Below are 25,180 nucleotides of genomic sequence, written 5' to 3'. Positions count from 1 at the left end.
GGTCATGGTGTATGACTTTTTAAATGTATCTTTGGATTCAATTTGCAAGTATTTTGTTGAGTATTTTTGCATCTATATTCATTATGGAGATTGGTTGGTAGTTTTCCTTTTTCATAGCATCTTTGCTTGGTTTTGGTATTAGATTGATGTTAGCTTCATAAAATGAGTTAGGTAGTGTTCCTTTTCCTTCCTTGTTTTGAAAGAGTTTAAGAAAGATTGGTGTCAATTCTTTTTGGAAAGTTTGGTAGAATTCCCCTGTGAAGCCATCTGGCCCTGGGCATTTATTTGTGGGAAGCTTTTGGATGACTGATTGGATCTCTTTGCTTGTGATTGGTTGGTTGAGGTCTTCTGTTTCTTCTCTGGTCAGTTTAGGTTGTTCATATGTTTCCAGGAAATTGTCCATTTCCTCTACATTATCCAGTTTGTTGCCATACAGTTGTTCATAGTATCCTCTTATAATTTTTTTAAATTTCTTTGGGATCCACAGTAATGTCACCTTTCTCATTCATTATTTTGTTTATCAGGGTCGTCTCTCTTTTTGATATTGTCACTCTAGGTAGGGGTTTGTCAATCTTGTTGATCTTCTCAAAGAACCAAATTTTGATGTTATTTATCCTCTCTATTGTGTTTTGTTCTCTATGTCATTTATTCCTGCTTTAATCCTTGTTATTTCTTTTCTTCTACTTGGTTTAGGATAGGTTTACTGTTCATTTTCTAGCTTCTTCAGTTGATCCAATAGTTCTCTGATTTTGGCTCTTTCTTCCTTTTTAATATATGTGTTTAGTGCTATAAATTTCCCCCTCAGCACTGCTTTTGCTGCATCCCATAGGTTTTGGTATGTTGTGTTCTCATTTTCATTCATCTCTATCTATTAAGCAATTTCTCTTGCTACTTCTTCTTTAACCCACTGATTGTTTAGGAGTGTGTTGTTTACCCTCCAGGTATTTGTGAATTTTCTAAGCCTCTGATGGTTATTGACTTCTAAGTGTATTCCATTGTGGTCAGAGAATGTGCTTTGAATAATTTCAATCTTTTTAAATTTATTGAGGCTTGTTTTATGTCCCAGCATATGATCTATTCTGGAGAAAGTTCCATGAGCACTAGAGAAGTATGTGTATCCTGGTGATTTGGGATGTAATGTTCTGTATATGTCTGTTAAATCCAATTCATTTATCAGATTGTTTAGGTTTTCAATTTCCTTATCGGTCTTCTGTCTCGTTGATCTATCTATAGGAGAGAGTGATGTGTTGAAGTCTCCCTCAATTATTGTGGAAACAACAATTGCTTCCTTTAGTTTTGCCAGTGTTTCTCTCATGTATTTTGTGGCACCTTGATTGGGTGCATAGACATTTATGATTGTTGTTTCTTCTTCTTGAATTGCCCCTTTTATTAGTATGTAGTGGCCTTCTTTGTCTCTCATAATATCCTTGCATTTAAAGTCTATTTTATCTGAGATTAATATTGCTACACCTGCTTTCTTTTGGCTGTAGCTGGCATGAAATATTTTTTTCCATCCTTTCACTTTCAATTTCTTTGTGTCCCTGTGTCTAAGATGAGTCTCTTCTATGCAACATATTGATGGTTCATTTTTTTTTTTTTATCCATTCTGTGAATCTATATCTTTTAATTGGGGAGTTTAATCCATTTACATTCAGTGTTATTACTGTTAAGGCATTTCTTGAATCAGTCATCTTATCCTTTCGTTTCTGTTTGTCATATATATTTTTTCCCTCTCTCTATTAATGTCCTTTAATATACCCAAACTGAATCTCTTTAGTACTGAACCTTTCTCCATGTCTCTCTCTCTTTTCTTTGTTTCTCTGTCGGTACGGCTTCCTTTAGTATCTCCAGTAGGGCAGGCCTCTTGTTAGCAAACTCTCTCAGCATTTGTTTGTTTGTGAAAAATTTAAGCTCTCCCTCAAATTTAAAGGAGAGCTTTACTGGATAAAGTATTCTTGGTTGGAAATTTTTCTCACTCAGAATTTTAAATAGGTTGTGCCAGTGCCTTCTTGCCTCCATGGTGGCTGCTGAGTAGTCACTACTTAGTCTTAAGCTGTTTCTTTTGTATGTGGTGAATTGCTTTTCTCTTGCTGCTTTCAGAACTTGCTCCTTATCTTCCGTATTTGACTGTGTGATCAGAATATGTCTTGGAGTGGGTTTATTTGGATTTATTCTATTTGGAGTTCGCTGGGCATTTATGGTTTGTGTATTTATGGTGTTTAAAAGATTTGGGAAGTTTTCCCCAACAATTTCTTTGAATACTCATCCTAGACCTTTACCCTTCTCTTTCCCTTCTGGAACACCAATAAGTCTTATAATTGAATATTTTACGTTATCTTTCATATCCCTGAGGTCCATTTCAATTTTTTCAATTTTTTCCCCATTCTTTCTTTTGTCCTTTCCTTTTCCATTCTGTCATCTTCCAGGTCACTGATTCATTGTTCAGCTTCCTCTAGTCTTTTACTATGAGTATCCAGAATCTTTTTAATTTGGTCAACAGTTTGTTTTGTTTCCATAAGATCATCTATTTTTTTATTTACTCTTGCAATGTCTTCTTTATACTCTTCTCGGGTCTTCCTGATGTCCTTTATATCCTGTGCCATGCTCTTCTTCATGTCCTTTATATCCTGTGCCATGGTCTCATTGTTCATCTTTAGTTCTTTGATTAATTGCTCCAGGTACTGTGTCTCCTCTGATCTTTTGATTTGTGTGCTTGGGCTTGTGTTATCCATATCGTCTTATTTTTTCATATGATTTAAAACTTTGTGTTGTTTTTGGCCTCTTGGCATTTGCTTAACTTGATAGGGTTCTTTTAGGATTTGTAGACCAATTGAAATCCTTATCTCTAATTTGTCAGTTCTACAGCTTCGTGGAGTACACTTTCTCTAACTAACCAGCAGGTGGCGTCCACGAGCCACCTGTTCCCCTCAAGCCAGTTGTCCCCTGCTTTGTCTTTCTGGTGGGTGGGAGAGTGAGTCTTGTGGAGTCTAATTAGTGTACCAAGCTTACGTGTGTAGTTGGTCTTGCCTGCCCTGTATATGGGGCGTGTGTCTGGGAGGTCAGGGAGGGGGGGGCGGCTCTAAAAATCAAATCTCCCTGGTGTTCCTGGAGTTTTAAAGCTGCTACAATAGTCTAATGCTTCAGTTCAGTCCTGCCACAGTTTGTCTCTGCCGCTGACCCAGAAGTCCTTGGTATTGGCATATGGCCCTTGAGACTTGCGAGTGGGTCCCTCTTCCAGGCCATGCACCCCAAGGTCCTCTGTTGAAGGATGACTGTGCTATGTCACAGGTGAGTGCTGTCCCCCCAGGGCAGTTCTGGGCTGCAGGGCTGTGTAGGGAGGCTCCCAGTCTGCTGAAAGGATGGCTGAATGGGGTGTGTTAATTCACACTGCTCCGCCTTCCCAACTCTGGGACAACCAGCTGAGGGTGCAGGGAAGGCCAATGTCCATGCCTGATTTTGTGGTGTGTGCGTGTTTTGGGAAGCACGTCCGTCACACTGGTTTGTCTGGGGCAGTTCTGGGCTATGGGGCCAGTGATGGGCAGGAGTGTTCCCTGTCCACCAGGATGATGGCTGTGAGAGGACGCCCCCCTTTTCTTGGGAAGTTGTGGTGTTTAGTGAATTTTCTCAGCCACTGGATTATTGCCTTTTGTCTCAGAGCTCTCTCAGTTCTGCTCTTGTCTTGACCTGCCCAAATTGCAATTCTTTGAGGCTTTCTGTATTGGGCTTCTTAGAGTAATTGTTTTAGAAAAAGAAAAAAAGATTTAAAAAAAAATAAAAGAGCCCTCCTCCCAGATCTAATGGGTTATTGAAATACTAAGAGACAAAGCAATTAGGGCCATTAAGGAAAGGTCCAGGGGGCAGAGAGATTGGTTTTTATTCTGGATTTGCTGATGAGCCTCAGGGCCTGAACTCTGCCCTTCCCTTTCTGTGTTCACCAGAACTCCAAAAAGCCTCCGCTTTTATTTTTTGGGTTTTTCTTGCTGTTTTTGCTATCCCTATCTTCTCTCCACCAGGCTGGCTGCTCCCAGATTCTCTGGTGTCTGATCTCAGTCTACCTATGATTGGAGTTTGGATCAGTAGAAAGAGTTTCCGATAAGAGCCACCACTGCAGTTCTCCCTTCTCCTTCCTGGAGCTGACGGCCCCTCCTCCCACAGGACTGAGCCTGGCAGGGTGGGGCATGGGTCCCCTGGCTGCAAAAACTTACAGATTTCGCTGATCTCAGCAGTTCCACGTGTTCATGAGTGTTGTATGAAGTATGCCCCAAGTCAGATTGCTCTGCAGTGTCCAGTCCACACAGTTCCTGGCTTTCTACCTACTTTCCTGGAGGAGTAACTAAAACATACACCTCATCACTCTGACATCTTCTTTATGTCTTTTTAATTTATATTTCTTTGCATGTGCTTGTCAGTATTTTTAATCACATTATTTCATATTTCATTAATGCACACATTGATTCTCCAAATATTTGGTATTTGGATACCTTAAAACTTAAAAAATTTGCCTATTCTTGATTATTATTATTTCTGGTGCAAATATCTATGTTTAAAGAAACATTTTCCTACAGTTAAGTGAAATCCAATAGCAAAATAGTTATTAAAGAGTAGTTTAAGGAAACTTCCTAAATAAATACATTATTATTAGATTGGGATAATAACTGCTTCCACATAGATAGATAGACAGGCCTATATCTTTTTATATGTCTTTATATATATACCTCTAATTCTAAGGAAAAGCAACTTATGCTTTCTGTATCATTTCTTTGCTGAAATGCTTCCATGCAATATTATGGCATTTAGCATAAATTTCATAATTGTTACCAATACCTACAATACTTTCCATGATCTAGCCTCTGTCTACATCTCAATCATACCTACTTCCACTCTTCTCCTTACTGTCTATTAGTCAGTCATTGCCCTTCTTTCTGCTCACTGAACGTGGCAAGATCTTTCTTCTCATAGAGTCTTTGTTCTTGCTGTTTTCTTTGCTTGAAAATCCCCATTCTCAGATGTTGTGTGATTAATTTATTCTTGTTATTCAATTCTTAGCTCATATAGCAACTGTTCAGACAAGCCCAACTTAAGTTTGCTTCCTATCATCCTACAAAATAATTTTTAAATTGAATCATCACTGTATATTATTTATAGTGTTTATCACTATCTGAAATCAACACTTTTATGTTAGTATTGGAGAAACAAATATATTAAATGCTTATATCAGTCCATTTACTGAATTTTGCCCAGTCATCTCTTGGTTGAATGAAATCCATCCTCTAGCAGATTACTTAAAAAGAGCTCAAGAGTATAACATTTCATGAGTTCTTGCATGTTTGAAAGACTTTTTCTATAATCATAATATTTGGAGGACAGCATTATTGGATATAAAATTCTTGGTTCATTTTTTCTTTGCTTGTGTTTTCGTACATAAATATATATGTCTACATGTTGTACATGTTATACATACACATACATACATCTGTAGAAGTTATATTTTCTGAAAGAAGTAGAAACAATGAAACTAATAGTAGAAAGAAGGTGGCAAGAGGTAAATATAATAAGCTTATTGATTGATATATAGGCAATCAATGAGTCAAAGGCTATCACTGAAAATTTACAAACTATGTATTAAAATATTAAGTAAGAAATCAGTGAACTATGATCAGGAAAAAGTGTGCAAGCATAACTACAAGAAAAAAATGTAAATTTTATGAATGGAAAAATAAAAGAACAAAGAATACCCAATACAGAGAAAAAAAACTCAGAAACCATAACATAATACACAAAATAATTATAATGAAAAATAATATGAGTTGAGACAAAACCTATAAATCATATCAATATTCACTAGGTATCAAAGTAACCAACTTCATAAAGTGAAAACTAAAGTAGATGTAAGAAAATATAAAAAGAAACACACTAATGATAAGGAATTTTAATCTACTATTCTCAGTAAAAGACTGATCAAGGAAACACAATTAAATTAGGATAAAGAAGATAAAAAGAATACAATTAGTTGATATTATGGTTACAATACACATGGCTAAATACAAATGCAAATAAAGTATTCAAAAATTTTATCATATTAAATCACAAAGAAAACATAATTACGTTCCATGAAGAAAAATATTCAAAGCAATACTCTTTTATCACAAAGAAATAAAACTAAATGTTTTAAACAAAATTTCTTAAAAAGTCTTTTCCACCTGGAAATTAAAAGAACAAAAAATATCTCTTAAGCAATTTTTAGTGAAGGGGAAATTACAAACCAAAATTGAATAATTTATACAAATTTCATTAGTGAAAATATTACCTATCAGATTATGGGATGCCTTTGAAGCACTGATAAGATGAAAGTTAAGAACTTTAAGAGTAAAAAGAATGAATTAAATGCCCAACATTAAAACAAAAATAACTAAAAATAACAAAAATAACAAAGACAATAAAGTATACCAAAAGAAACAAAAGAAAATAATCATAAAATCAGAAATTAATCTAGTTATTAATTAGATTAATTATTAATAAATTATTGATTATACCCATTATTAATTAGTATAATTATTAGTTGTGTCTGTAAAATAATTAGCAAGATAGTCTACTAGATATCTTAAGGAAAAACTGAAAGAAAAAACACAAATGTATAAAATAAGAAATTGCAAAGGAGAAGTAGCTATTAAAACAGAAGAAATTCAAAACAAAAAACAAATACAAAATATAAAACAGAGGAACTGTTTCCAGAACAACAGCATGAGAAGGTCCATGGATACTATCCCAGCAAACAATGACAACTGGGAGAACACAAAGTGTAAAATCACATACATATTACATTACATTTTGTGAAAGAAAGGGAAATAAGAATAGGTGCATGCACCTTATTATTTTTTCCAAAAGAAGCATAGAAATGATAATCCAGAAAATAATAAGACTAGGTACTAGAATGGATGGTGGAGCGGGGTGCAGTTGTTGACAGGAATGGCACTTCTTTGAGTGTACCTTTCACAGAGTTTAGACTTTTAGAACCATGTTAATAGTTTACATCCTGAAAATGAAATTTATAAAGGATAATAAAATTAAAATGAAACTAAATAGGATACAAACAGAAAAAAATCAACTTCATTGTATTTCAAATGAATAATAAAACTGCCCTGGTACCTAGAAAGGGTGGGGCTGCCACTCCAGTAGCCCTGGGGACAAAGCATTGATCCACAGATGACTCTAAGACCTTGAGGTCTAATGGACTTCTCCCTGCCGGGTTTTAGAATATCCTGGGACCCACGACCCAGTTTTTCTTCCAGTTTCTCCTTTCTGTAATGGATATACCTATCCCATGCATATTCCCTTTGTATTTAGAAGCTGATAACTTGTTTTCTAAATTTCATAGTTACTCAGATTGAAAGGAATTTTGCCCTGAAATGGACAACACCCGTAACTGACTTTGATGAGACTGTACTTACAGTTGTTATTGAAATGACCTAAGGCTTTTGAGATGTTGTGATGAGCAAAGGCATTTTTCATGTGGGGAAAACATGTATTTTGGGAGTTCGAGGTCAGACTGTGGTGCATTGAGAGATGTACACCGATTAAGACATATTTTTTATCTTAATCCATTCCTGCGGGTAAGACCCCATTGTAAATAGGACCTCTTGAAGATGTTAATTTTAGTTAATCTATGGTGAACTGCAGGAGGGTGGGCCTCAAACCAGATTACTGGAGGCTTTATAGAGAGAAAGTCACAGGGAAAAGCCAGTGGAAGGAAGTCAGTGAGAGCCAAGAAGAGAAAGGAGAGGTCATTGCCAGTGACGGGAAAGCCAAGGAAACTAAAGGATTGCCTGAAGTCAGACCCCCTGAAAGTTTCATCAGCCTTCCTAATGATATCTAGACTGGACTTCTCCTAGTCTCAAAACCATGAGCCAATAAATTCCCATCATTTAAGCCATGAGCAAATAAATTCCCATGAGCCCATTGTGTGGTATTTTTGATAGCAGCTCTGGCAAACTGAGACATCAGGTAAACTGAAACTGAAGGACATTCTGCAAAACAACTGACCTGTACCCTTTAAAAATTATATTGTCTGAAAGAGCAAGGACTGAAGAAACATTCCAGGTTAAAATAGATTTAATTAAGAAAACAATTTTTTATTTATAATCATATTTTTTATTTTAATTTAAGTTATAGTCAAATTTTTCATTACAATCAAATTTTGCCTTTGATTGGGTGACTTCCAGACCAGGGGATAAGTAGTCTATTACAAGAGGGCAAAAAATTGAAGATCTGCTTCCAATTACTGGGTGCCCATCCTTATGTCATTGACTTCAATTGAGAATCATCAAAAATTTATTGAGTGCCAATCAAAGCCAATGCTGAGAATTTTAGGAGATCATGTTTCTATGTATGAAGAACAAACTCTTCTGGTATATCTGCTGAAAAGCAGCCTGGATAAATTCAGTTACACCATAACAAAATAAGTGGAAAGAAACTGGATATAATTTGAATCTTTTCTTTGACTTTGGCTAGGCCTTCATGAGAATTAATAGTTGTTTATTCCTGCATGTGCCAATCTATATGAAATCATTCTCACTAAATATTTATTGAGTACATATCTTGTGTTAGGAAGAGAAGATACAACTGTGAAGAAAACAGACATGGTCTCTGTCTTTCCTTACATCCTAGTGTTAACTCTCCTTAGTCAGGTTGTGTCAAACTTTCCAGGATGGATATTATCAAGCACAAGGGAATATATGGTAAAGAGAGAACCCTGTTCTGTTTTCCTTCTTTCTTTTTCTTTAGAGAATACTTGTCTATCAAGGTCCTACTACAGACTCACTCTGTGGTAGGTGACTTTGAGTATCCAGAGCTCTGTTCTAAGGAGGATTATAGTCTATTTGAAAAAATAAGTAAGGAATTTATCAGTCATTAAATAGAATGTCTATTGATGTAGATTTCACTGTCAGCATTTCCTTTCTGTAAAGACTTTTCTAATCTGATGGGTACTGTTCCATCTTTTCATATCATTTCCACTACTAACTTTAAAAAAAATCACATTGGATTTTTAAAGATATAGACTTTGCTATTCCATTTGTGTGAAGACTGCAATTAAGATATTTGCAAATATAAGGGACATAAATATCGCTCTCACAGTTTGCTTCATTTCATACTAGGTAGGAAGTTTGGAGTAGGAAGAAACAACAACAGCAGACAACTTGATCAAATACTGGCTTTAGAGTTTTGCCTAAATATGACTTGGGAGACTCTGCTGGAAGCAGAAGTTTGATTCTCAAAAGTCTGATTATCAGAAAGCCAAAACAAGGGCAAGGAGCAAGGCCAGGAATGAAACAGGGTAAAGAAAGATACTGAAATATCTTCACTGAACACTGTTTGCTGGTGGAGAGAGGGAAAGTGGCTCAAGCTCACTGAAGCAGACCATCAAGCAGTGATCAAGGAGGAATGTGGGTGGAGGTTCTGAGCAAGAGCTCTGGGTGGCCTAAGAGGTAACAAAGCAAACTGAGACAAAACTCTACAGTAACAATGAAAGGGACAGGTCAAGTGTGGTCTCAGAGGCAATAACGAGTCCCTAGGAGGAAGAGGTGCTGACTCCAGGTTCATTAGTATCTATGATGAAGACAATTAATCAGACCATACTAGGCATTCGATTGACATGGGGACATGGGTCAGTTTCCACAAATGTAGGTCAATGACCAACTTCATAAATCAAGATGAGGAATATATGTCTGAACTGCCAAAGAGAGAGACTTTAAAAATCATGTTTCTATATAATTTTCTTTTGTGATTAAAAAATCATATGCTAATACTTCTATTATATGACATTTAATTTGGCTTTTTATTAGAATTTATTGTAAGTCATTGAACAGACTGTCAGGTCCCACAAGGCAGGGTTAGAAGCTTCTATGTCTTTTAGATTCCATCCCTGTATTTTAAATTTAACATACAGCGTTCTGACTTTCCTCTCTTGTTTCCACCCTTCCCTCCTCTGACCTATTCTACATCTGGCAAATAGAGTAATTCTTTTAAAACATGAATTGTATCATTCCACCCTCTTCTTTAAAAATCACTCTATGGCTTCTGAGTTCATGTAGAATTATGTTCACTTCCTATCATAACCTCTATGTATGGCAACTATATACTTTATCATTCAGACCAAGACATTGTTTGAGAGTGAACAGGGAAGCCACTGACAAATATAATGAATGACATCATCAATGGATGTCCCAGGCAAATTGAAAGGCTGATTATCCCATCACTGTCTTCTGCTCCAATCTCTCCTGACTGCCCCTTGCTCACTGGTGTATCCATGACAATTACCTGGTAGCTGACATATTTATAGGCATATCATTAATAAGCAACTGTTTAATTAATTATATAAACTAAGAATTAATAAATGTGTGGGTATATGTGTATGTATTTACTATGCGTATGCACTTTGGGCCTGGGATTGAAGTAATAAAATTAGCTTCAAGTAGAGCTGGGTCCAAGAAATGTCTCTCTGCAGTTAAAAAGAAATATACCTGGGTCACATACCCTTCACCTTCAAGCAGACTGGGAATATACTGTTGTTCTAATTCTTTTGTGGCAGCCTTAGCATGCCTGTATATTAGGAGCTTTTCTATACTTCCCCTTTTCCAACATAATTATCTATGTCTAAGTATAAGTGAGTGTACTTTAGTTTCATGAGGATACTTCCTGAATTATCTTTAATTATAACCAAAGAATTAGCACTAAATTCTGAAATTAGGCCTCGATAACTTCTGAAGGAGAACCTAGGAAAACAAGGTAATATGAATGTTTTTTTGAGTGGCATGTTTCCGTATAGGCTGGTCCTAGAACCACAGGTGATTTGTGGTTGACCTTGATGTAGTTTTCATGAGTATGTGCTAGAGGTCATGGAGGTGAGGGTGCAATTTGATGGCCTGGACTATTGTGGTAGGTGTGGGGACAGAAGAAGGAAATGAGTGATAGAATGAGGGGGAAGGGGAAACAGTATCTGAGATCGGGAATGTGTAAATCAAGCCTCACTGATTTCCCTCTAATTTAGGGCTCTTTGACTGCAGGTGTCTGTCCAAGACATTGTTACATGTGTCTCATGGTGCCAGGTGATGCTTTCCAGTTCTGTTTTAAATGATTTATGAAATATAGTAACAATTTATATATCTCTTCTATGGCACTTCTTTTCCCTCTCTCAAATTTTGCATGTCTCTCTTTTTATTAAAAAACAAATGATTCTAGGGTAAGAAGACTGCTTTATTTTTTGATGTTGTTGTTATTACCCTATGAAAACTGGGCCGTACCTTATAAATGGTGTTTGGTGATTGCCTTTGGAATTAAATTGATTAATCATTGTGGACTTTCTTAAAAATGAATTTAAATCCCTGAGACTCCTTAAACTTTTGTATCAGAATTTTTGGTTGTTTGTTTAAAGATCACTTACTAATTTCTTAGTGGTAATTTAAATGCACACACATAGAAGCACACAACACACACAACCTTCTAAGCCTTCAAGTGCTAGAATTGACTTGTACTGACTTACTGGAGTGGATCCATTTGTCAAATTTCCAGAAATTTTGTGAGCTAGTTGCTAAACACAGCCATCATTAAAATATAAATAAAATAAATTAGGTTGAAAACAATGGTACTAGGTACTTACATTATTTTTTCCAATTATTTTCAACATTTTTTTGAGTATGACCTATCAGTTCTCTTGAGATTTTGCCTCTATTGCATGGGCATTGTAGGAATAATACATCATGGTGTGCTATGGCCCTTCTCTTTCCAACTCTGTATTCAAGCACATCACATTGGAAGCTTGCAGTCAGCCAGTTGGGAGTATTTACACCAGGGATATCAGCAGACACTACACATGAGGCCTTTGTTTTTAACACAGATAAACATGTCATGAAACAGTTACCATCACATCACTATTTCCAAGTTGGACTAAAGAAGCACCCTATCCATGAACTTCTCTGGCTAAATCAACCTGTAAAGTTAAATTTGCATTATTTACATATAGTGCATATAAATGTCCAATTCATAAGATTAAGTTTTGGATTTTAACACCTGCATGAATGTGTCTAAATGTAAAAATATATGCATAGGTGCAAATATAATCAAAGTATGCATGTAACTTTTGAATATCTTCTGGAAATTAGTAGAGAACAGGGGCTGGGAGGTCAGGCTATAATGTCTAAGGTCCTGAGTCCAAATCCAAGCTCTGCCACTTGCTAGTTAGGTAGCCTTGGGCCAATTACCAAATCTCTTTTTGTCTTAGTTTTCTTATGGGTAAAGTGTAAATAATGATCTTTATTTATTTAAGGTTTTGTTGTGGTAAGCAATTGATTTTATAGATATAAAGTACTTATAATAAATCCTGGAATATAGTAATTTCTCAATATTACTGTTATTATATTATTATTATTTAATATTATATATTTCTGGAGAAAAAGAAGACACATTGTGGTAACTTAAAAAGTTTCTTGCTGATTGAATAATTTAGCCATTAGAAGATTTTCCAGAAATGGAAATAAATCGTCTCATAAATTAGAATTTAACAAATGAGATAATATGATTAGGATTTTGAAGATTTAATTTGCATGTTATGTAATGAAAGAGCTGTTATGTAAATAGATAAATCTGTCCCTATAATAGCAGTTTATATGAGTGTAAGAGAATACTCTGTAAAACAAAATGTACATGTTTAGAGTTGTTTTATTATTAAAAATGTTCTATTTAGATTTATCAAGGATTTTCTACCTAAGTTTAAGTAGCTGAATCTCTCAGCTCCAACTTTTGAACAGTGGGCCTACCATCCTAGTCTCTATTTCAGACCCAGTTCAGGTGCTCAGCCTTCAGAGGGTTGAATAAACATGGCTATAGTTAAACAAACATGGAAAGCATATAGATACTTTTTTGGAGCTTTGTATTTTACTGCATTATTAAGGAAACACTTGATTTGAAAGTTATAGACAGAATGGTGAAGAATTTTAGGTATTATCCAGTCTTTGTATCCTGCAAACCTAACAATTGACAGGTAGACACTAAAAGAACTGTCAATAAAATTAAGTCAATAGTTTGAAAGAAAAAAATGTAACATTCACAGAAAAATTATAAAGGAATCCATAAATTATATGTATGAGTTAATCTTTACTAAGTAGCAGCTTTTAAGCCTGCATTTAGCTATTTTCCTCCAAGAGATCACCTTTCTAGGCTGATAAATATTTATGAACAATTTGGGATTTTTAATCAGTTCTATATGTTTGCATAACAATTGTCTCAAGTCTACTTGAGACATTTCCAAATGCAAAAAACTCCTCTTTGTAGCTATGCTCCAAGTTCTGTTCGGCAATCTATTAGGTAGATGTATCAGTTTTCTTTTGCTGCATAAAGCAACCAAAATTTTACTATATCAGAGTTTCCATGGGTCAGGAGTCCTGGCATGGGTTGGCTGGGTCCTCTGCTCAGGCTCTCATCAGACCAAAATCAAGGTGCTATACGGGTTGCACTTTCATCTGAGGCTTGGGGTCCACTTCGAAGCTCATTCAGGTTGTTGGCAGAATTTAGTTCCTTAGGGCGGGAGGACTGTAGTGCACATTTTCTTTCCGGCTCTCATCTGGAAGCTGCTTTCAGCTCCTAAAGGCTGCTAATGGGGCCACCCTTAGGTCCCAGTCAAACTAGAGCATGGGAGCTTATTTCTTCAAAGTCAGCAGGAGAATCTTCAGCCTGTTATGGTAGTGTCTTATATAATATAACCTAATGAAGGGATTACTATCCTTTATTATATTACTATCATGGGTACAAGTTCCACATTTACTCAAGGAGAGGGGACTTTATGCAGTGTGTACACTAGGGGATGTACCCTCGGGGGCCCCTGTTAAAACTGCTGACCATGGGCTGAGTGTGATTTGGGAAATAGACCCATGGGGATTGGACTGTGCTAGAATCCCTCCTTGGAGACTAATTTTAACCCTACAGTATTAGGTTTGAAATAACATCGTTGCACAGGGTAGGTAATTTCAGAAGGACAGTCCACAGAATGAAAGTTCTTTTTGATTACCTAGTAAGTGCTCCTGGAATAAACAAACACATACACACCCTCCCAAAATAAACATGAATTTTCAGTGAGAGAAAAGTCGTTTAATTTTGAGGAATAAAAGCGTATTCCTAAAAACAACATATTCCTTACACTGCTGCACAAAATGGGGGGAGAGAGTACTTTTTTTTTTTTTTTTTTAACAGAGGTGGGTCTGGTGATCTCTCTCTCTTTTTGTACAGAAAGCTTATAGGTATTAAAAAATGAAGACCCATTATATAGCCTCCTATCCATTTTGGGGGGCACAAAGACCTGATCAAACTTTTCAAATTGCCAATTTTTGTTGCTTTAGACCATAAAGTTGGAAAGTCAGGAGAGCTAGTTCTTCACTCCTCTAGTAAAATATCCTATCATCTATGTACTCTTTTTATATTCTAATATGGAAGATCAGATCTTATGAGAGTGCTGCATAACTATTTTCCACTTTAGATTGGTTGATTTTCATAAATCCAAACAGTTTTCACAAATTTTAGTGAAAAACTTCATTAAATATGTACTTTATTTCTTTGTCAGAGTAAATACTTTTATATTTAATTATATGTCTTAGTTAAAAATTAATCAAGTTCTCCTGTGATTTTACAGGATTCAAAACATTTTGCTACTTAGTAACTTTTAATGCACCCATTTTTTTAATTTCAATAAACACTAAAATATACAAATTAACAAGGTTGCTTAATTTTTCCCTATTTGCTGTTTTTAGGTAAGCCAAATCCATGACAGCCTAATACTCTGAGTAAATGTAAGAAAAGCTTCCTGTGCTGCTGTTGCTGAAATTTTGCATATTAGAATAATCTTTATAGCCAAGAGGAACGAAAGTGCTAATGTAATTAAATTCTGAATTCCAAGACCAACTATTTTACTTCCTTATGGTAAATCCTGCTTATGAAGTATGTAGCACATACAAGCAAAAGTAATCCCCTCTAATCTTTGGTTTTCTGGGGGCACTTACATGAGTACTTTTACTCTGACCAAAACATAATGATCATCCAAAGAATAGGTACTCCTGTATTAGTGTACCTAGGTTAGCTTAATAATTAATACCTTTATATTGTTTATCAATATTCTTTAAGAATTACTGGCATTGAGAATTATTGGATCTATGCTCTGTAATAAGACATACACACACATAAATATACTAAATAAATTAATATATATATATATTAGTATCTATTATTTACAGATTTACAGTATGGTCTTATATCAGTTTCCTAACTGATTTGCTCAAAAGAATTGTTCATGTTTTTCCAGGGTAAGGAGATCGTATTCAAGGCTGGATTCTCTTTCATCTAAGAGCCTGTGTTTTATTGCTTTCTGACCTAACTTGTTTGCCTTGTGTTCTCTGAGGTTATTAGCTTCTTAAGTTTTTACTGTGGATTGCAGAGTATTTCTTGGCCTCTTTTTTAGGTACTTCAATAAAACAAAATTTAATATTTATGATGCTGGGGCTTTCAGTCTCTTTAATCTGTTTCTCTGTCATTTCTGACAAATGAACTATTTTATTATAGAAAATATTTTAAACTTTGTTTTAAAATAAGAATCAGATCATGTTTTGAATCTTAACTAAAAAGCAAATGACTTAAGCAAGTGGAGAAGGCTCAAATGACCATATGGTAATGTATTAAAGTTGGAAACATTAGTATAAATTTATGTTAACCTTAATATAGATACAGCTGGTTTTACATATATATATGTATGTATATATTTGAGTTTATGTGTCTGTGTGTGTATACACAAGTTAGTATAAACACATATTTTTTGTTCTGTCAATTGAGAGGGCCTAAAAGAAACAATACCCCAGGGTAAATAAGCACATTTAGCACCAGTTTCTTGAATTCTGATACCATTCTCCAATAAAAGTCTTTTGGAGGAATAGCTGATTCTAGGGTTGGGGCAAGAAATATATAAGATGAGCCCAGAGCATATTACAGTGTCAAAAGTTAAGGAGAGTACAAAATACACATACACACCCACACACACCCACACACACACCCACATCCATGATGGGGTTATATCAAAGGAGTACAAGAACCAACTGAAAGTGCTCCCAATGACCAAAGCTGGGACAGTTTGAGTAAAAAAAGAAATAAAGTAGAATTGGGTTATAACCCAAAGTATGAAATAAATATCCTGAGTCCATAATGGCCTAAATAATAGACTGAATAAATGAAACTATGTGGGGAAAAGGACAAATTTGCCATGTAAATAAATCACAGTAATTTATGTAGATACTCTGTACTCAGGAAGGAGAGCATAACTCCATACTACTTATGTATGAGCTGTAGAGTGACTGTCTTCTAAAGAGTATAGTGTGGAAAGGTGACTTAAAGAAAAAAAAAAAAAGTAACTTTACAGTGGAAAAACCAGACAAACACCTTTACCAGGTTATCAAGGCCAATTATCAAGTCATACAGCATGTTGATAAATCATGAAAATGGCACTTTGCCCCTGTGGTCCTTTTCCCAATAATCCATATAACTCAATTCTTAAGAGAAAAACATCAGACAAATTCCAATAGAGTGGCATCCTACAAGACTGTTTAGCTTGGCCTGCTGAGGTACTTTCAGAGCTAATCCCATTAGTCCTAGCTCAGTCAAAGGCAAATTTTAATAATCTTAAACAAAGAAAAAACAGAAAGGGGATTTCTAAGCAAAGAGGAGCTCTTTGCATAGGTTTTTAATTCTCCTAAAATGCAAAAATACATAATAATAAGGTGAAAATCTTGCTTGGTAAAATGCAGTATACAATTCAGCAAATAATAGTAAAAAAAAAAAAAAAATGAGATTCTTGGTTCCTGTAAAAAGTAAAAATATTTATATGTAGGCTAATAGGGATTCAAGTCTCCATGAGGATGCTTTACTGAAAATGAATCAACAGATTCTAAGTCTTGCACCTTAAAAGGGGGTAAAATAATTACAAGATGATGTTTCTAAATGCCCTTCTTCATTCATTTTTTCTTTACTACATCCTCAGCTCCATTAATTCAATCGTTATTCCATTAGTAAAAGCTGACATGTAGGAAAAAATGCAAATCCTCTGTTAGGGCCTTAGTGAAGCACTTAGAGACCTGCCTCTAATTGGCCCTATCTTCTATCTAGGTGAGATGGAGGCAACCAACTGCTACTTTCATGTGTGTCTGCATCACCAAAGCCACCACACTTTATGACTAACAAAGTCATTAACAGATGTAAAGCTGGCTTTCTAACTTGGGGAATAAGGGATAGTGTGAACAATCCAGAGTAGATGAAAATATGATGGACAATCATGGACATCACTAAGACATGTGAGTACAATGTGTATAATGTCAATATTAAGGGAAGAGACTTGAGTTTTGCAGAACTGGGTACCAGGTCATATGCCCCCATCAAAATGCCTGAGTCAGGTAAAATGCATCCAAATCAGTCTCCTGATTCTCACAAGACATTTCAGAAGCGCTGCACTGCATTTCCCAAAACTGTTCTATCTATGGGGTGTTAGTGGTGATGCATAGAATGAATTGCAAAGTCCATATTGCGAAGGAGGATTTGTCAGAGAAGCAGTGACAGCTTGGGGCAGAGGAGGGAGGGGACAAAAAATATTAGGGCAATTTAAAAATTTTTTTTTAAATTCTTGAAACTATAACTTCAAATAAGAGTGCAGAAAATATTTTAGGGACTACCAAACCCAATATAATACATTTATTGATAAAGGAATTAAGGCCAAAAGAAGTTAAATGACTTGACCATGTTAAACCTGTCTGGAAAGCATGAAGATTGGCACTGAAGTCCTATTACAGACACAAAATAAGTCAGCTAGGTGAAAATTAAACAATAATTAAAAAAAAAAAATGAAAATCTATTAATTGTCTGAACTTCTTTATAAAGGGCCACTTCCTGGATGAGATTTGTTATTAAAATATATTTACATCCATGTCTCTCTGTATATGAACAGACATATAGATATGCAAAACAAAATGCTTGAGTAAGTTCATAATGTAGACCAAATGTTTTTTGAATTTGTATGTTGCTTTAGAGCTGTTGAGAATAGCTGAAGTTACTGAGTATTATATTTTTAACTTCTCAAATTAATTTTATTTCCAATATCAATATTGTTCAAATCTTTTTCCTTGATCTATTGGCAACTGACCAGCTAATCACAAAAGCTGCTATGGGATGATACCTGAAGATACCATTTAGTTGCCTATTTGACAGGAATCAGTATGAAATGATTAAAAGCCAATGCTCAGTTTATAGACTTGACCACCACAACATGGGTATGCACTGTATCAGCCATCTCAGAAAATATATGTGCCTGAATATCACGTTCTTACAAATAAGTCCCATGGAAACAAGAAATGGCTGAATGAAATTAGATCTAATGCCTGCTGGTGTTACAATCTGGGTCCATTATCTCAGCTCATTAGAGCTAGGTGTTAATGAGGCCAAGGTCAGGGGTTCACTCCCCATATGAGCCAGAAAGATTCATACAAAGACAGTCATTCTGTTACATGGCTTTGTGCTGTACCCTTTATTCTACTCATCTGCTTCATAGATCATCACAACTGGCCACAATGAAATATGAAGATACATATTTCAGTTCATCCTCAGTACTTGTGGAAAGGATATCCAACCACAACTTCCTAGGGGAAAATAGCTTCATCTTTACATATAAAGAGTACTGCATTATATTATACTTGCTTTATATTATCAATAAATTGTAGATTCAAAATCTGTAATTAGTTACTTGAATAATGATTAATTCTACTTCAATTAAGATTGAATTCATACATGCATTTAACTGTTGGGTTCTATTATATGTTCTGGGAATATGAAGAAGGATAAAACATGTAGAACCTGATAGTTTGGGTAATGCAAAGTGTGCGGGGTGCATTTCAGTATTATTACAAAGTTGGCTTTGTTGGAATTAATGATAGTATTCAAATAATTTTAGATGATATTTGGCCAAGTGATGCAGGAATTATCAAATCCCATCTTGGCAATTAATCTTTCTCCCAACAGGTGTCCTTGAGGGAGATTTAAACTGAAGGCACATTGACAGAGAAAATCAAAGTGTTATGTTATTAGGGAGACTTGGGCCTCCAAACAAAGCAACATAGAAATGCAGAGAACTCTGATCATCTTGGCTGGATTGTATTTTTAGAGGTCTGTGGGGCCTCTTACTAACTCCCCTCTCTCCCATCAGCCCAAAGCATTTCAAGGCTTACCATAAATTTTATCACACTCCTCCCTGCTTAAATGGTATCACATTCCTACCTGTATAAATTTTTATCACACTCCTACCTGCTAAGTCTAGCCAGTGTAACTCAGACAGTGTTGGAGAGCTCTTCTATCATTCCGTAAGAAAATAATCAATTTACACTTCCAGTTGTAAGAGATGGAGAAAAAGGAGAGAGACTAAACCTATTGGAGAATCCTTTAACCAGCAGACAGCCTAAGAGCAAAGCAGACCCAATTAGTAACCTGCAGTTTGGCCAAGTAGATTAAAAAGACCTCCTTTTGGAGAGCTAGGAAGCCCAAGTTAGTTCTATTTTCTATCAAATCATATTTTGGCCATGCCACATCCTAACTGTGCCATCATAGGCAAGTTACCTAACACATTAAACTTTGATAACCTTAGGTATACAATAAGAATGATAACATGCACCAAATAGCCAGACACTGAGTAAGTAACAGTATGTTAGTTTCTTTTCCTTTTTGTAATTGTTGTTAGAAATTGGAAGTGCAGATAGGGCTGATAAGAGGGAAACCCCAAAAGAGTAGTTGATGCCTGATCAAGATCATCACAGAATTTTTCCAGATGGAAAAAAAGTTTCTTTTGTAAGGTAGAACAAAGCATAAGCAAAGATACAGTATGCTAATGTGTATGAGAAGTTTGGGGAACATGGACTAATTCATATCATCATAAAATTTCAAGCTCACAGAGTACTTCTTAACATCTCATGCAGTTAACTGATGATGAATTATCAAATATCAAATTCTAAGCCTATAAAACCCTTTGCAATATTTACTGATGTAGGTCTAAAGTTATATATGTGCATGAACTTTATTTAAAATGAATAATCAAATAAGTAAATAGACTTCCATGATCTGTGAGAGGAAGCCAGATCATGAAAAAAAAAAAAAAGCTTCATTTTCCTTTATATGTGCCCATTTAAAGTAACAGAAAAATATGGCTAGGTTGTACCAACAGGGAGTACTTTTAAAATGTAATATAAATCATGAAAAATGATTTCTATTTGCTAGTACTATCACACCCCAAATTGAAAAGGTATTGAAAATTCTATTTTCTTTACATTGCTACAATTTGTGGTTAAAAGTCCCAGTCAAGAATAGTTAAAGAGAATAGGGAATCAATACAGTGGCTCCATATTTTATTAAGTACTGTGTTATCAAGGCTCAGGATGAAGTGTTACAAGGCAGGAAAAGGTTGGGCTTTATCTTGTTGCCTATGTCCTGGAAGCCATATCCAGAGGGGAAACTTGAATTGAAGCCTCTGAGTGAGAAACTTTGTTTCTTAAAATGTAGTTTAAATTTCAGGAACAAAAGAACTCTTTAAAAAACTTCTGAAAACATGTTACATGGCATAGAAACTCTCTCTCAGATATATATTTATGTCAAACCTCATCTTATTCTAGCTTTAAAATCAGAATTACAAGGTGTGTATGTCATTGATTTTTGCATTAAAATTATATTGCTATATACTTTCTTTTTCACTTGCTTAAAGTCTAGATATTGTGAAATGAATTGAGCATGCAGCATTGATTTGATTTGCATTTACATTTGTGACATTAGTCGGTATATGAGCAACATATCAACAAATTGTCAAGTATGTTATTAATGCCAGCTATCCCCACCACTAGCACTACCAATTTTTTATCAGTTTACTCCCAAAGGAAACCTTACCCTTTCAACCAGGGCTTTTGCCAGTTGTCTGGCTCTTGGAACATTCTCAGTTTGTGCCTTGATCTCTGATAAACATGTATTTGCACTCCCAAGCTGCATAATGCATTCATTCTCAGCAAGGGAGTATGCAACTGTTATATGCTAAGGGTGTTATTTATCCTCTTAACAATTTTGAAAAGGAAAACTTTCCTTTCAGGGCTCAAATTGTTCTCTCAAAAATAATTCCAATCCTGGATTTTCCTTTCTGTCAAGGAAGAATTTTGTCCTTTGCATCTTCTGCAATGCAGTATCGTACCACTGCTAAAGAGAATACTAAGAAAGGGCAACACCATTATTTTTACTGCGCTACACTTTCATGTCTATAAACAGCTAAAGAGAATCTATGGTACTGCTCAAAAATAATTTTATCATACTTTCATTGGTGACTCATATTTGGTATATGATTTCCTTGTATCCAGGAAACCTTTCCCTCTGCAGATGCTGGCAATAATGAGAAGCTAAAACTGTCAGAACTCTACGCAGATGCCAGGGGAGGCTGCTTCATCAATGTATTGGTCACATGGATAGAAAAAGAAACTCATATGATGTTTTCTGCCATGTGTGTGTGGCTTCTCCCCTCACCACCCCCCACCCCCGCCCCAGCAAACATAGAACTTTTTGGGGGATGTTAATGTCAAACCTTATTTTATTCTATCTTTAAAATCAGAAGTATAAGGTGTTTAAAGTGATCCAAATGCCTTTGAAACAATGTTTTCCTCTGACCTATGTATGAATCTCTATTTTTTTCATAAATCTCTTTTTAGAATAAACCTATACACTGTAGTAAGTTTGAACTGTTCCAAAGCTACAAATCTCAGTAGCATCCTCAAACCAATGTTCCATCTTTGAAACTCTGACTCTGTTTCTTAAATATGACTGGTATTCAGTTTATTCTTTTTATGTCCTTTGGTGTTGCCTTCTTCTCTCACCTTAATTATAACAATATTTTACTAACTTAGTGGTATGCTACCAGTCTCCCAGTCTATTCGTCTATTCTTACTTTTATATTCCTACCAAACACCTTCCTGATTGTAATTGTCTAATCTAGGCCTAACAGGAATTGGAGGAAGAAGAAATGCTTACAGAATAACAGGACTATGTGAATTTAATATTTGCTTCCAGTCCCAGCACTGCCCTGCTGAGAAACCCCTACATTATGCTGACCCTTCTGTTCTCCTTTGCAGAAGAAATAACTGAGCAGTCTACCCTGCATGCAGGGAGAGCTGGGGGGAGCTCTGCCCTGGATCATGTCCCCTGTAGTCTGGTCCACTCCCACTTAGATTCCACATTCATCCCACACCAGGATTCATTTGCATTCTTGCTTTCCAATGTTTTCTCTGTTTTTCTGGAAACTCTCAGCCACCTCTTCCATCTCTGGCATCTCTGAGGTTAAGTCTAAGGGAAGGAATTAAGAGTGTGTGTTACGCATTTTGTCTGGCACACTTTGCTCTTGTTATAATATAGTCATTAATTTGTATCTATGGTAATTCATCACCAGACGTATCTGAAACCCCTTAAATTCACTCTCAATGGCTAGAATGCATCTATGATTATTTATAAACATTTTGACTTGAAATTAATAAATGTTTGTGGTATAAAAAGCCTCAGAGGGAAAATCCTATTGGGAAGTGAAATTTGAATCAGAAAAATAATTTTCATGTACACCCAAGCCATCAGTGCTAGTATATTGGAACCAAGGATCACAGAGACAATATGCAGATAAGTGTAAGGCTGCCCAGGGCTTGTAATTCATGGATTTGTCTGCAGGGGTGTATGTACATCATGCATGTTTCATGAATATTTATAGATCTTCCAGTGGTTTGCCATCATTTTAAGTATGTTCTGTGGAGTGTACTTTCTTTATTCAGTGATGTCATTAAATGTCTTTGTCTGTGAAAGTATGTGGGCTAATAAGATGATATTTGAATCTATCTTTATTCTGAAACTCAAGATTTAGCTCTTATACATGCAGACAGCCTGCCAGAATCTTTTAAATCCCCAAATAGAATTCTGAATTAGCACCTTATTGAACTATGTCCATGAAATCATCACCTATCTCAAGGTTAATGCAATAACCTTTTTAAAAAAATAAGTTACGGGGTTGCTATTTTTAAATAACCCATCTCCAGCTTAATAATAAAAGGGATTCATTGGTTTATAGAATGAAAAGATAGAGGGAAGGTGAGCTTCAGACTCAGGTTGAAGAGGCCTTTGATTCTGCTCTGCAATCTTCATGGTCCCGAGTTCCTGGAGAAGCAGGACTGATATTCAGGTTGAAGGATTTCCTTCAGTCAGGGCTACATGATTCCCCATTCACATCATGAAAGAATGAGAGAGAGAGAACTGCTTCATACAACAATTGAGCAAGTCCTGAGTTTCATTAGATTGGACCTTGAGAATCAATCACTGAGGGTAGGAAAATGCCATTCACTTACTGGCTGTGGCAAGGGAATTTGGGGCTTTCACTAATCCAAGCCCACTGGTGAAATCAGGAAGGGAAGAATCCCATGCAGATTTTCTATGTGTTCCACCTTGGGACAGTTTGGAACAGGTGGTTCCCCAGTGGAAGGGAGGGTACCATTAGGAAGGACAGGGAGTGCATGCAGCCAAACAACCAATGTTCATTTCTCCTACTAATTGTCTTCTTCATTTTTCTCCCCTATCCACCTGTCTTCCTTTTGTATCTACTGCCATCTTTATTTTTCTTAAACACCAATGTGATCACTTCACTTCCTTTGTTTGAAGTTTTGCATAATTTTCCATTGTTGACAGTAAAAATAACAAGATCTTTTACAGTAAGGCTACAATATATTTTAGGGCTTTATATCCGTTAACTGTTCCTGCATAACTTTACTTTTTTCCACCAAACCAGGTCAAGAACTCTCACATGCCTACTGCTTTATTTATACTCTTTCTTTATGCTTCTTTTTCTTTTCTTCCTAGTGAATTCTCAACTATAGTTTTGATGTCTAGCTCTAGCATCTCTACCTCTGTAAAGTCTTACCTGGAGTTTCCATGCAGTTGGTTACTCCCTCCCTTGTACATACATACATACACATATATATATACACACACACACACACACACACACACATATATTTTAAATACAGTTTTTTTGGGGCACCCACAATTTTTTTTTCTCTTTGAATTTTGGTTTGCTTCTGTGTAACTTTTATTCATGCATTCCAGTCCCTTTAACCATAACATCACTATTTCTGCTTGGCATATAGAATAAACTTAGAAAACACATGTAAATAAACAAATATATGTGAAATTTTCTAAATACTATCAATTTCTAACATTATTTCATTCTCTACATACCTGAAGAGGTGATAAGTAGTGTTAGATAGTTTATTAAACTATGTATAAAGGCCAGCTACTGCATTTATTTAAGCTCTTTTGAGGTTGCAAAGATCCATTATAGACCAAAATGGCTAAGACTTGCACGCTGGTCCAAGCGAAATGATGTATGATTATTATTAATAAGTCTAGTCTGTTAATGCAGCATGTAGATAATCCTGCAATGGCTACCATATTTGCCAAGTTTGTTACCTTATGCCCAGAGAAGTGTCTGGCATATTTGGATGTTTAATAAATAGAAGTTATTGCATTTATTCTTTTATTATTGAATCCAATTAGTAGATATGAATACCTAGAGGACAAAGACAACTATTTAATATATCTGTTCTGGTTTGCTAATGCTGCCGGAATGCAAAACACCAAAGATGGATTGGCTTTTATAAAAGGGGGTTTATTTGGTTACACAGTTACAGTCTTAAGGCCATAAAGTGCCCAAGGTAACACATCAGCAATTGGGTACCTTCACTGGAGGATGGCCAGTGGTGTCCAGAAAACCTCTGTTAGCTGGGAAGGCATGTGGCTGGCATCTGCTCCAAAGTTCTGGTTTCAAAATGGCTTTCTCCCAGGATGTTCCTCTCTAGGCTGCAGTTCTTCAAAAATGTCACTCTTAGTTGCACTTGGGATATTTGTCTTCTCTCAGCTTCTCCGGAGCAAGAGTCTGCTTGCAACGGCCGTCTTCAAACTGTCTCTCATCTGCAGCTCCTGTGCTTTCTTCAAAGTGTCCTTCTTGGCTGTAGCAGCTTGCTCCTTCTGTCTGATCTTATATAGTGCTCCAGTAATTTAATTCAGA

The sequence above is a fragment of the Choloepus didactylus genome, chromosome 14 (assembly GCF_015220235.1).
Source record: "Choloepus didactylus isolate mChoDid1 chromosome 14, mChoDid1.pri, whole genome shotgun sequence".
NCBI lineage: Eukaryota > Metazoa > Chordata > Mammalia > Pilosa > Megalonychidae > Choloepus > Choloepus didactylus.
Note: the sequence above shows the minus strand (reverse complement) of the source record.